This window comes from Myodes glareolus, chromosome 9 (genome assembly GCF_982192425.1).
Source record: "Myodes glareolus chromosome 9, mMyoGla1.1, whole genome shotgun sequence".
Lineage (NCBI taxonomy): Eukaryota > Metazoa > Chordata > Mammalia > Rodentia > Cricetidae > Myodes > Myodes glareolus.
Genome location: NC_142034.1, coordinates 20,760,457 through 20,774,389, shown reverse-complemented (window position 1 = coordinate 20,774,389; position 13,933 = coordinate 20,760,457). Strand labels below are relative to the sequence as shown.

The following is a 13,933-nucleotide window of genomic DNA, read 5'->3' as shown; positions in this document are numbered from 1 at the left end:
TATTCCTAAAGGAATTAAAGATATAATTTTTAAAAAGACCCCAGTATTCATGGATCAGACAGCTTATCATCATTTGGCTGGTGATACTCTCCTTGAGTGGTCTATAGATCTGTAATGGTTAATTGTAGGTGTGGTTGGCGGGGCTATCTAGAGTCTCAGTTAGGGTTTCTATTGCTGCAATAGAGCACCATGGACAGAAGCAACTTGGAGAGGAAAGGGTTTAGTTCAGTTTGTTTCTGTTTTTAAAATCATTTCATTATTTTATGTGTACTCACGTTTTTATTGCATGCATGTATGTATACTACATGTATGTCTGATGCCTGATAAATTCAGAGAGTGTTAGGTGCTCTAGAACTGGAATTACCCATCAATGTGAGCCACCATGTGGGTTCTGAGAACCAAACCCAGGTCCTCTGCAAGGGCAACAAGCGCTCTTAACCACTGAGCCAGCTCTCCAGCCCCTGTTCGCTTTTTCTTTTTTTTAAAAAAAATTATTTATTTATTATGTATGCAATATTCTGTCTGTGTGTATGCCTGCAGGCCAGAAGAGGGCACCAGACCTCATTACAGATGGTTGTGAGCCACCATGTGGTTGCTGGGAATTGAACTCAGGACCTTTGGAAGAGCAGGCAATGCTCTTAACCGCCGAACCATCTCTCCAGCCCCCTGTTTGCTTTTTCCAAGACAGGGTCTCACTGTGTACATCTAGCTGTTCTAGAACATACTATATACACCAGGATGGCCTCGAACTCACAGAGACCCAATTGGCTCCGTCTGGGAGTAAAGGTGCAGGTGTGTGCCACTATGCCTGGCTTAATTTCTGCTTTCCTGTCCCCATCAAAGTCTTTCATAAAAAGAAGTCAGGACAGGAACCCGAAGGCAGAAACTGGAGCAGAGGCCATGCAGGAGTGCTGCTTATGGGCTTGTCCCCGTGGTTTACTCAGCCTGCCTTCTTATCCCATCTTACCATTCCCCAAGGGTGGCACTGTCCTCCCCCACCCCCCACCCGGTGGGATGGTCCCATCAACACATCACAAGTTTGCCTACAGGCCAATCTGGTGGGAGCATTTTCTCAGTTGAGGTTTACTCTTGCCAAATAACCTTAGCTTATGGCAACTTGACATGAAACTAGCCAGCACACCCAGTCAGATGGGAGATAAAGCATTATTTCTAGGTGTGACTGGGAAGATGTTTCCAGAAGAGTTTGGACTGTGAATCAGTGGACTGAGTTAGGAAGACACACACTCCACCAGATCCGAGAGGCCTCACCCACTGGATTGAGGGTCTGGGATAAACAAAGGAGGGGAGGAAATTTCTCTCTATTCTGGAGCCAGGACACCCTTCTCCTGTCCTTGGACACCAGAACTCCAGGTTCTCTGATATTTGGACTTGTATTTGCACCACCTCACCCCTCTTCAAGTTCTCAGGAACAAGGGTCACATGTCAGGCCATGCCTTCAGACTTGGATTGAGTCACACTGCTGGCTTCCCTGGTTCTCCACTTGCATATGGCACAGAGTGGGACTTCTCAGCTTTTGGAATCACATGGTAAAATTCATCTAATGAACCCTTCTCGACCATTGGTTGTTCTATCTGTCTGTCTGTCTATCTATCTATCTATCTATCTATCTATCAATCATCTACCTATCTACCCATCTATCTATCATCTATCTATCTATCATCTATTTATCTATCTTCTGTCTATCTATTATCTATCTATCACCTACCTATATACCTATTTCTCCATTCACCCATCCATCTTTGTCCCCTACTGATTCTGAAGAACACTGACAAACACAAGATTCAATGCTACTTCTATCACAATCTCAATAGTTGTTTTCATAGAAATGAAAATTCCAATTTTTAACTTCACATGAAATTGTAATAAATTTTTTGTCATGGAAACAATATTGAAAGAAAAAAACCTGAAAGACTCACATCCATAAACTTAACTCTGAAGCTACAGCAATAGAAAAGAAATCAAGGTGCTGACATGGTGATAGACACACAGACCGAGGGCACAGAACTGGGAGTTTGACTGGGCATGGTGGCACATGTTGGGAATCTGAGCACTTGGGAGGTTGAAGTGGGAGGGCCTCTTCTAGTCCAGGGCCAGCAGGGATACATAGCAAGACTGTCTCGTCAACAACGGAAAATTGAGAAACTGGGGGAAATGTGTATTTTAACTGATTTTCAGGAAGGTTCCCAAGACCGTTCTGTGGGTAAAATAGCCTTATCAGTGAGTACTGCTGTACAGCTATACACAGAAGGGCAGGATGAATTCTAACCCTCTGCTACACACGAAACTAGCTCTCTACAGACACGTAGCCTAAACAAGAGTCAAAACATAGAAGAAAATAAAGAGTAAGTCTTCACGATATTGGGCTTGGCAATGGTTTTTAGTCTTGACACCAAAAGCACTGGCAACAAAATTTTACATAAACCAGGCACCATACAACTAGAGATGTTTGTCCATCAGAGTGTCGAGAAGTGAAAGGATTGGGGCCGGAGAGTTGGCTCAGCAGTTAAGAGCAGCAGCTGCTCTTTAGAGGACCCAGGTTCAATTCCCAGCATCCTCATGGTAGTAGCTCCATGCAGAACAAGTCTGTAACTCCAGTTCCAGGGAATCTGACGCTCTCATACCGACATACATGTCAGCAAACCCCCAATGTACACTAAACAAACAAACAAACAAACAACTCTTTAACAAAACAGAAGCGAGAGGACAACTTACAGAATGGGAGGGACGGTTTGTGCTTCGATAGTGGTTCAGAGCTTGACTATATAAAGAACTCTTACAATTCAACAATGAAAATGTTATCCAATTAAAATATAGGAATCAACTTGAATAGATGTTTTCAAAGAAGATACACAAACGAACAGTGAAATTATAATGAAATATTCAACCACAGTGCCTGCTACAGTTTGAGCGTGAAATATTTCCGCTAGGCTCTGACCACGTGGTCCCAGCTTGTGGTGCTGATGTGAGAGACTGAGGAATCTTTAGGGGGTGAACCCTAGATGGAGGAACTGGGTTCCTGAGAGCCAGATTTTAGGGGTTATAACCTGGCAATGCTACAATCTAATCTTTGTCTTTCTCATCTCTTTCCCTCTCTCTCCTGATTGGCCAAGGTATAAGCAAACAGCCTTAGGCTCCAGCCCCAGGAACATGGCGTGTCACCATGTCATGAAACTGTGAGATAAAACGAACACCTTCTTCCTGACTGGCTTCTCGTCAAGTGTTTTGTCACAGAAAGAAAATGGCAAACCATTCACGTCTGCTGAGGTTGCCATAGGTGATGGTGATGAGGGAGGAGGAGGGGCAGCAGGAGGAGAAGAGAATGTTTGCAAGGAGGGAGAAAGTGGAATCCTTATGCACTGCTGGTGAGACTAGAGAGTGTGGTGGCTGGTTTGAAGAATAGTTTGGTTGTTTAAAAAATTAAGCATAAAATTGTCTGTGATTAATTATATATCCAAGAGAGATGTGAACTACACTTCTTCTTCCTCCTCCTCCTCCTCTTTTTTGTTTTGTTTTTTGAGACAGGGTTTCTCTATGTAACATTACTGGCTGTCCCGAAACTAGATCTTGTAGACCAGGTTGGCCTTGAACTCACTCACTGAGACCCACCTGCCTCTGCCTCCCAAGTGCTACAATTAAAGGAATGCACCACTACACCTGGGCACAATTCTACTTCTAAAGTATATTCTTTTTTTTTTTTTTAATAGATCTTGCCTCAAGTTTATTTGTAAAAACAGCATAAGGTCCTGATCATCTGCAAATACTGTGTAGATATTCACACCAGTCCATCTGTCTTCACATTGGCAGACTGAGACCTTTTTTATGGGGCCTTCACAGGGGCCTGGGCACCTTTGGGAGCCTGAGCTGCAGCTGAGGCCTCTGCCTTGGCTTGAACCTTGGGTTTTGTTTTTTGGAGCTTACGACCCCTGGCCATATAGCTTCTAATCCGCTTCCCAAGCTTGGGGTGAGCAATCAACGCGAGCCGGGTGAGTTTGCGGGTGGGGCCCTTTGGCACCTTGGGCTTCACCACCTTGGGCTTCACCAGGGCCTTGATGGCCTCTGCTCGGGCACTCATGGCCTTTGCATTATTCGCCTGCATCTTCTTCAGGCCTTTCTTGTTGTGCTTCTTGGCAAAGCGCATGTTCCTCAGGAACTTGGGGTCGACCCCCTTGAGAGATTCGTATCTTTGTGACCGCGGTTTCTTGATGCCATTTCTGTGCCATTTCCGGGACTGGTTGTGTGTGGTGTGGTTCTTGGACTTGGCCATGGCTGGACGGTAACCGGCGGCTCCCGAAACGCCTGCGACCGGAAGAGAAAGAGCTCTAAAGTATATTCTTAAGAGAAATAAAAATATGTCTATACCAGAATTTGTACAAGAATACTTTGCTTTTTTTTTTTTTAAATAAGACTAGAAACAACCTGTGTTCATCATCCGATAAATGGAAAAACACAATGTGGTCCATAAACACGATAACATGATAGAATATCACCTTGCTATAAAATGGAATGGAGTGCTAATATACGTTATAGAGTGAGTGCCCCTCAGAACCATGCAAAGTGCTAGGAGTTGGGGCACACGTCTTTTGTCCTCATTGCTCAGGAAACAGGGACAGAAGAATTATAAATTCAGTGTTAGTTTTAGCTAGACAGTGAGATCTTGTGTCATAAACACACAGAAAGCTAAGTAAAAGGAGCCAGACATAGAAGATGACATGTTTTATAATTCTCTCTGTGTGTGTATGTATGTATGTGTATGTGTGTGTATGTATGTACACCCATGTGTGCATGCCTGTAGTTCATGCATGTGCACATGTGTGTGGAGGCCAGAAGTCAACCTTGGATGCTGCCCTTTAGGTATCATCCACATTCCTTTTGCTTTTGAAAATAAATTCTTTGTGTGTGTATGCACCTCATGTATGCTGGTATCGTAGGAGGCCAGAAGAGGGCGCCCCTAGAACTAGACCCCCTAGAGCTAGAGTTACAGGCAGTAGTGAACCACTTGGTGCAGATGCTGGGAGTTGCACTTGAGTTCACTGCAAGAGCCATCTCTCGAGCCCCTATCTTCTTGTTTGAGACAAAATCTCTTACTTGGCCTAGAATGTGTCAAACTTGACAAACTACTTGGCCAGCAGGCACTGGATGTCCACTTGTCTCCAATGTCCTTGCTCTGAGATTTCAAGTGTACCTAGGGCTTTGTTGTTGTTATTGTCTTTCGGTTTTGTTTATTTATTTATTTATTTTTTAGTGTGGGATTTTGGGGATTGAATGCAGGGCCTCGCACTCGACCAACTGAGCTCTCTCCTCAACTCTATAATTAATTTCTTTTATAAGAAAAACCCAGAATTGGCAAATCTATAACCCATACAGACAAGACGGGGATTAGTGAATTGCTAGAGGGTGGAAGAAACAAGAGTGGGTGGCAGCTGGAAGTTACAGAATATTCTGGAGCCATGGAAAAACTAAAATCTGCAGCTGATTGGCCCTGCCGATGTTGTGGTCTCACAGAGATCATGGACTCAGTCTGAGATCCTAAGGGGTCAATTGTGGTTCGATGGGAAATGGATTCTCTCTAAGGGCATGGTAAGAAGAATGGCCCTTCCCCATGCTCCCTCACCAGCTTCATGTATCTAGCAAGAAGAACTGACCAGATCCCCTGGAAGGGAGGGAATAAAGGGAAACTCTCTTCCCATCTGTTGAGAATTAACCTCCGAACCATTTAACCAAACATTGGCTTCCCCTGTCATTTGATAAGGTGCATCCAGCGGAGGGAGATGGGGAAATTGGGAGGTTATTCTTTCAAATTACATCAGTGAGGGTTTGTTCCTGCAGCTGAGTCCAGCCAGAGTCCCGTCTGGGACATCACATCACCAACAACACACTCAAGGACAGGCTCAAATGCTTTCCTCTGCCTGGGAGTTCAGACATTCACAGGGATATTAAAAAAAAAAAATCAAGAGGGATTTGAAAATAAAGCCCGTGCTCTCTGCAGGCTGTCTGCCCTGAGCCAGGGCGGCAGTGAGGGGTGATTATGGAGGAAGGAATGGTTTGTGTCACCGTCACACGGAAATGTCCAATGGCTTTTCTGCACAGACAACACCTCTCTGTCTTCCAGAGACTATGTGCAGACTTCCGGAGCTGTCGGGGACCTCCGAGGCCATCCTGCCGGCTCTAGCCCCCCTTTGAGTCTAGTTTCTCTGCAGAATGGGCCAGCACAGTCTAGACAGATAGGGACCTTCAGCGCCAGCCAGCTTGCTTCTGCAGGCGGATCAGACTGTTCGCAAGAATATCAGGCCCTGGTCGGAAGAGCAGGAGCTCAGTCACGCCCTGGATGCTGTCATCCAGCCCTTCCTCTTGTCCCTTTTCTGTCCTCCGTCTGACAGGAGCAGGGTCCCCTACCACATTTAGGCCCTTTCCTGGCCCAAATGAGGCCACGGCGATGTATGGAGCACTGGGGATAATCAGAAGTCTGTCTTGAATGCCTTGTGTGACCATGAGTCAATCTTTCTCTATGGACCTCAGTTTCCCCATTAGTCAAAGGAGCTGGATGAGATGATCTCCAAGGCTCTTTCCGCTCTGTATAGTGGTGCACCCCATCATAGATTCCTTTGGGAGGCAGGGAGGATTGTGTTTTTCTTGACATGGACTTTGGTGTATGTGTGAACACATTTATCCATGTGCATTCATGTGTGCAGGCATGTATACACATGCATGAGTGTACACGTGGAGGCCAGAGGTTCTTGTCAGTTCTTTCCCTCAGTCGCTCACCAGCTCTTTAAAAAAGTGTGTATGTGTGTGTGCATGTGTGTGAGTGTGTGTGCGCGTATGTGTTTGCATGTGTGTGTGCGTGTGCATGTGTGAGAGAGTGTGTGTGCATGTGTGAGAGAGTGTGTGTGCATGTGTGTGAGTGTGTGCACGCATATGTGTGTGCATGGTGTGAGTGTGTGTGTGTGTGTGTGCGTGTGTGTGTGTGTGTGTGTGTGTCTGTGCCTAGGTGGGCACCTGCCACAGCAACTTGTGGGGAAGTTACAGGAAGATTTTGGTATATCAGTTGTTGTCTTCTGCCTTGTTGAGATGAGACTCTTGCTGAGACGGAGACTCTTGTTCTTGCTGCAGGGTTTTGTTTTCCAGGCTAGTTGACTTGCAGGTTTCCTGTGATTTTCCTGTCTCTCTGTCTCCCATCTTGCCATAGGAGTGCTGGAATTACAGATGTGTGCCATCACATCTGGCTTTTTAGTAAAGGGTATTTATTTTTTTTAAAAACAGTTATCATGTAGGAGTAGTAAAATTATAGAAACTTAAAACTTTAATTTTTAATTCTTATTTTATGTGTATGGGTGTTTTGCCCACATAAACATCTGTGTACCACATTTGTGCCTCACGCTCATGGACTCCCTGAAACTGGAGTTACAGATGGTTGTGAGTCCTATGTGGATGCTGGGAATCAAACCTGGATCCTTTGGAAGAACAGTCAGTGCTCTTTATGCCAAGCTGTCTCTGTAGTCTCAGTTTTATTTTCTTTTATTTATGTGTACTTGTGTCTCTGTGGGTGTCAGATCCCTTGGAGATGAAGTAACAGATGATTGTGAGCCTCCTGATGTGGATGCTGGGAACCCATCTTGGGTTTTCTGCAAGAACAGCACATCAACTGCTGAGCCAAATCCCCAGCACCTACATACCCAGCTGTTGGAGGGTGGGGTGGGAATCTGAGGATCAGATTTGGTTGTCAGGCTTGTGTGGTTCGTACCTTTATCATCCAAACCATCCCCCAGTTCCCTCTACTTGATTTTGAAAAAAAATTTGTTGTGGTTTATTTTCATTTCCTGTGTATGGTTGCCTTACGTGTGTGTATGTCTGTGCACCATGTGCATGCAGTGCCCCTTGAGGTCAGAAGAAGGCATGGGATCCCTTGGAACTCGACTTGCAGATGGTTGTGAGCCATCTACCCGTCTTCCGGTAGCCAGGCCAGGAGAACGAACAAATGAACAGGGAGCATATGAACAGGGAGCATTCAAGTCCTGGTTCACAGTTTTGTAGCTTCATACGGCTCGCTGAGAAGCCTCAAGCCCCGTTTCGGGCACACAGACTTGACCCTGTCTGTGCAAGTCCCTCCAACACTCAGCTTCTTGGCTTCTTAGTCTGAGATTACCAGTCCATCTCAAGCGGGGATGGACCGGGGCAGGACCCTGCCAGGCTTCCATGCCAAGAACTCATTTTCGTCTTTGCACTCATGGCATCCCTAGTGTGGTGCAACATGTCAGCATCCCTCACATGAGCTGCCAGTCTGACAGTCTTTCATCACCCCCCCGCCCCCTGGAAGACATGGCTGCCTCTGCTCTCAGCCCCAGCTCAGGCACAAGGAAAACGAGGCTGACCCTTTAGGGTTCGAGTGTGAGGGAGAACCAAGGGGTCTTTGGAGCATGCTTGTTCACATCTCTCTTTCTTCTGGTCCTTTGGGGGAGAGAGGGTCTACAGGGCAGCTCAGCCGCCAGCTGTGGCCCAGATGTGGAGACCTGGCTGGCCACAAAGGAGGTGGGTGTGTGGGAACATCTCCCACTTCCTCCCTGGAAGATAAATGGTTCAGGGGCCACTGGAGGCGCCGAAGGCCACAGCTGCCCCAGGAGCTTTCCTGAGATCGGAGCTTTGCTCCAGCCCTGGAAACTGTTCCTACCTTATGAATGGATGGCTTAGAAGACAGAATGAAAGGGCTGAGTGCCACCCTGTCCTCTCACACCTTGGCTCTCTAAAGAATTTTGTATAGGTCCCCAGTTCCTGTGTGTCCTCAGCCGGCTCTATGTAAAGGCAGGGATACTAAAAGTGGGTACCATCTTGCTATTTATTTATTTATTTATTTATTTGTACATGTATATGAAGTGTGTGCATGCATGCATTCTCATGCATGACTATAGGGTGCACGTAAGTCAGGACTTGTGTTATGGCATGCCTGTGGCAGTCAGAGTACAGCTTCAGATGCTGGTCCTTGTTTGAGACATGGTCTCTTTGTTGTTTATCATTGAGTATGCCCGTTGCTCTGGCCCAGAAGCTTCCAGGGATTTTTTTTGTCTCTGCCCCTGACCTCGCCATAGAGGCACTGGGATTGTAGACACATGCTACCGTTCCCAGACTTACATGGGTTCTGGGGATTTGAACTCAGGTCCTCATGCTTGCATGGTCAACTATCTCCCTACACACAAAAAGCAGCCAGGCAGTATACCCACGAACCCACGTGTGCTTACACATACACAGACACACACTCATGCATGTGTGTAAGCACATGCACATATACATACACCTACCAGGAACAGCCACGAGCTCCCTCCAGCCCCTCAAGAGAGGCGGGAAGGAAGCTGAGGGCCATATATCATTTCTCTCCAAACAAGCAATGTCCTTTTTGCTCAGGGTGGGACGGGGGTGGTCTGCAGCCATGACTGGCCTCGGGAAGGAGCCCCTCTGGTCCATATTTCACAGACACCCCAGACAGAACTGCTGTCAAAAGCACTGTCTAATTTCCTTTCTGACCGCTGGCCTGGATCCCCCCACAAAGAGGGGCATTGTATCCTCCCCTGCACCCTTGGCATCTGCTCTGCAGAGATCCGCTGGGAGACTCAGAGAGGGGATTTGGGGAATGAAGGCACTGCATCCTGTGCCACAACCTTTAGAAGGGTCACAAATTCTTGAGCTGAAAGAGCTCAGTCCTGGCTGAGGGGTCCTTCATCCTCCCCCATCCACTCAAAGTCTCAGGCACCGCAGGCCCTGAGTTTGGACCCTGAGAGGCCTTTAAAATTCATTTAAAATGGGCTGGGTCCCCATGTTCTCCCAGAAGAGGCATAAGCATTACACTTACTTCCCACATCTGCAGAGACACTCACCCATGAGTAAGGGCACTGTCAGGGGTCTCCACGCCACTGGGGAGATCTTTGATAAGGTGTCTCCTCTGGGAAGAAGCATGGGGTCTTAGAGAGCTGGGCCACGGGAAGACAGAGGGCAGGGAAAGTGGACAGGAGAGATGATGAAGACGGATTCAGTAGCTGAGAGACTTTCTTTTTTCCTTCTTCTCTCTCTCTCTCTCTCTCTTTCTTTCTTTCTTTCTTTTCATTTTGGTTTTTCAAGGTAGGGTTTCTCTGTGTAATATTCCCGACTGTCCTGAAACTTGCTCTGTAGACCAGGCTGGCCTCGAACTCACAGAAATCCACCTGTCTCTGTCTCCCGAGCACTGGGATTAAAGGCTAAGGTGACAGACGTTTTGGGAGGATGAAGCTAGCTGGCAGCGTTCTGGGCCTTTATTCTCCCATTCCTATCAAGGGACATCACTAGAGAAGCTGTCCCTCCCTAGGCCCCACTAGTCATAAGTCTAAGAGAGGAGAGGCGAGGAGGTGAGCTCATGCCCCCTGAAGGCCCTCTCTGAGCCACGTGCTGTGTTACATCCTACAGGCGTGACCCTGCCATCCCAGGGCCAGGCTGACTGTGCTTCCACCGACCTGTCTGTCTCCATTCACTGTACCCAGGGCTTGGCAGATAGTCAACACTAGAGAAATACGCTCGTGATGCCAACGGCTCTCATCCTCATATCACTACTAATAAAGTGTGATCTCTGAGTACCACAACTCCTACAGGCCTAGGGATAGGGAAACTGAGGCTCGGGGAAGGTAGGCAACTATGAAAGCCACACAGCTCATCTGTACAGAGTCTGTGCTGGGCCCTAAGCCTGTCAGCTCTGGAGGCGTGCAAAGTGGAAGCCGAGGAGGAAAGTAATGAAGAATTTTTATTTTCCTGCCTACAGGACAGACTGTGAAAGAAAATAACTAAAGCCTGCTTGCTCCCCGAGGCAGCCACAGGCTCAGACACAAGCCTGCAGCTCTCCAGCCAGGTGCACTGGGTGCTTTAGACAGGATTTGTGTTCCTGGAAAACTGGGTTTAAATCACCTTTAAGAGCACAAAGTTACATCCCTGTAGCCACCAGGGAGCCTGCAATGTGATCCAGGAGCCCTTCAGAAAGTGTGGGTTTGCTTCCCTCCAGCACGACATCTGTTTGGTGGTAGAAACCAAGGCCGGCCAAGAAGTGCTCTTACTCCATGGTGGGTGCCCTTCTCAGTCCCGGTTCAGCCTGCTGCCTTCACAGCCATGCTGGAGTTAAGCCCAGCATGGGCCCCAGCTCTGGGGACAGCCTGGAATTCTGAGCCAGCAGCTCCAGTTAGGAAATTAATAAAGACAAACTCTCGCAGCCAGAACCGTGGGGAGAGACGCGTTAGGTCATGTCTCTCTGTGTTCAATCGGATATGACTCCCAACCCTGATGTCACCTTTAAGTTATTAAGCATCACCCTTCCAGATGTGTGGAAATGGTTGACAAGCCTCTTATCAGCCATGCCCCTGAGGCTTGCTGGCGGCAGGGGTCAGGTCCTGGAAGCTGGTTCTTTGCCAACCATAGGTCCAAGGAAAAAGTCTTGTCCTAGCTTCCGACAGGGCTGGGAAGGTGAGCAAGAGATTGGCAGAGAATATTGGCCCCAGACTACAGTTCTCCTGGGCTGTAGAATCAGGGTGGTGTCCCCTCCTCAAGGCCATGGTCTGCCAGATTCGTGATTTCTGAAGGCCTGGACTGTGCTTCATCGTCTAACTGACCTTCGGGTCAGCGCTTCCAGTTCATGGTCTGTTTGTCTTGGAGTCAAGAAGCCAGGCAATACCACTAATTTAACAGATTCTCCATCCATTCAGTCACTCAGCCACTTACCCATTCATTTCCATCCATCCCTCTGTCTGTTCATACTATTCATCCATTGATGGCCATCATCCATCTATCCATTCATCCCTCCGTCTGACAGTTCATCCATTGAGTTATCAATCCATCCATCCATTCATCCACCTGTCCCTCCACCTGACTGTATATCCATCTTTCCATTCATATACAGTTTGTCCATCTATCAATCTGTGCATCCATCCATAATCTATTCATTTATCCATCCGTTTGTCTATCCATCCATTCAGTTACTACATTTTGATGCAGAATGCTTCAGGCATTCACACCAGTAGCTAGGAATAAAATGGTCAGAGAAATAAATACATTCCCTTCCCTCCAGATAGAAGAATGATAGATTGAAACAGTGACCATAAGCGCACAGACTCCAGACAGGAAGGCACAGATGAAGAGCAGCTATGGAAGGCATAGCAGCATTAGATGGGAGTTTGGGGATCATTTTGAAGGAGCATAAAAAAGTGAATAGGGTCAGGGTTTGTGGGAAACAGATTTGAGAAGGGGCACACAGCAAACAAAGGAACATGAGAGGTGGCCCAGAGAGTGTGCAATGGCACTCGCCTCATTAGGGACTGGGAGGGAGGCCTTAGCTGGCACAGGCTCCTCTGCATGGTTGGAGAACACAGCTCTTAATGGACAAGATTTCCATACAAAAGTAGAGATCCAAGCCACGTACCAGAGCTTATCCTGACTGTCAACTTGCTGGGATCTGGAGTCACCTAGAGAACATGCGGCATGTCTGTGAGTGAGTTTACAAAGAGAACTAACTGGCTGCAGCGAGATGGCCCACCCTGCGAGTGGGCAGCACCTTCCAACAGATAGACCAGACCTAAAATGGCAGGGAGCAGGGCATGCTGCCTGACTGAGCGTGTCTATTGCTGCTGCTGCTGCTGCTGCTGCTGCTGCTGCTGCTGCTGCTGCTTCTGCTGCCACCACCACCATTCTCCACTGACATCAGTTCAGTCTTTCATGGACTGAAGGAATCTGTGCCTTCAGTGAAAGACTGGGGCTTTGGTGGACTGGGCAGCTGCTGGGTTCTCAGCTTCTCCAGCATATGGAAGCCATAGCTAACCTACTCAGGCCTGTCGCGTTACTCAATCTGAAAAATTCCATTGTCTGTCTGTCTGTCTGTCTGTCTGTCTCTCTCTCTCTCTCTCTCTCTCTCACACACACACACACACACACACACACACACATTGATTAAGTTCCTCTAGAGAGCCCTGCTTAGTACACTTGGTTGCTAGGATGGCAGTACGTTGGGCCTGGACAGGCAGCATGGATTCAAACCTAACTCTGGTTTTCTTGTGGGTGGAGGCACTGTCAGAAAAGCCAAGAGTGGGCAGCGTTCTGAAGCCCGGGGTCCCTTCAGGAGCTCTCACTTGGAAATGATTCTTCTCTCCCTTTATCACCCTCTCGCTCACCTCCCCACCTCTCTCAGAAGGGCAGTCATATATACTTGCTCGTCCCGACGTTTTCTCAAGCAGAGAGAAAGTCATTACTAAAAAGGTAGCATTTGCAGATTCTCAGTTGTTTGGATTCCTATGGTTTCACCATCTCTTGCCATAGTCAGTGGCTCCCATCAGGGAGTCACCAGGGGTGGCCATGCTTCCCTGAAATATCTTCACCATAGAGAGATAGCAGAGGGATTTTGTTCTCTCTCTCTCTCTCTCTCTCTCTCTCTCTCTCTCTCTCTCTCTGAGGCAGGCTCTCAAGTAGCTCAGCTGGCTTTAAACTCTTGATGTAACTAAGGTTGACCTTGAACTCCTGATCCTCCTGCCTCAGCCTCCCAAGTGCTGGGATTACAGGCAAGTGCCACCATACCCAGCTAGTGGACGGTTTTCCCAACATGAAGAGCAGCTGGCCCCAGCTACAGTTCACCCTGTACTGATCAATCATGGTGCGGGACAATTGTCTATATTCTGTCAATTATGTTTTAAATAAACACTGATTGCCAGTAGCCAGGCAGGAAGTAGAGGCAGGACAACCAGATAGGAAGTAGAGGTAGGTCAATGAGAACAGGAGAATTCTGGGAAGAGGGAAGCTCCGTCAAAAGAAGCAAGATGTGACTACGCCGCTGAAAAAGGTACTGAGCCATGTGGCTAACACAGATAAGAATACTGGGCTAATATAAGTTGTAAGAGTTAATAAGAAGCCTGAGCTAATGGGTCAA

The 13,933-nt window shown here is 47.5% G+C and overlaps 1 pseudogene; it reads right to left on the bottom strand.

The window, feature by feature from the left end:
* Positions 1-3,726: 3,726 nt before the first annotated feature.
* On the bottom strand, positions 3,727-4,333 carry LOC148120776 (large ribosomal subunit protein eL29 pseudogene; annotated as a pseudogene).
* Between the last annotated feature and the right edge of the window lie 9,600 nt (positions 4,334-13,933).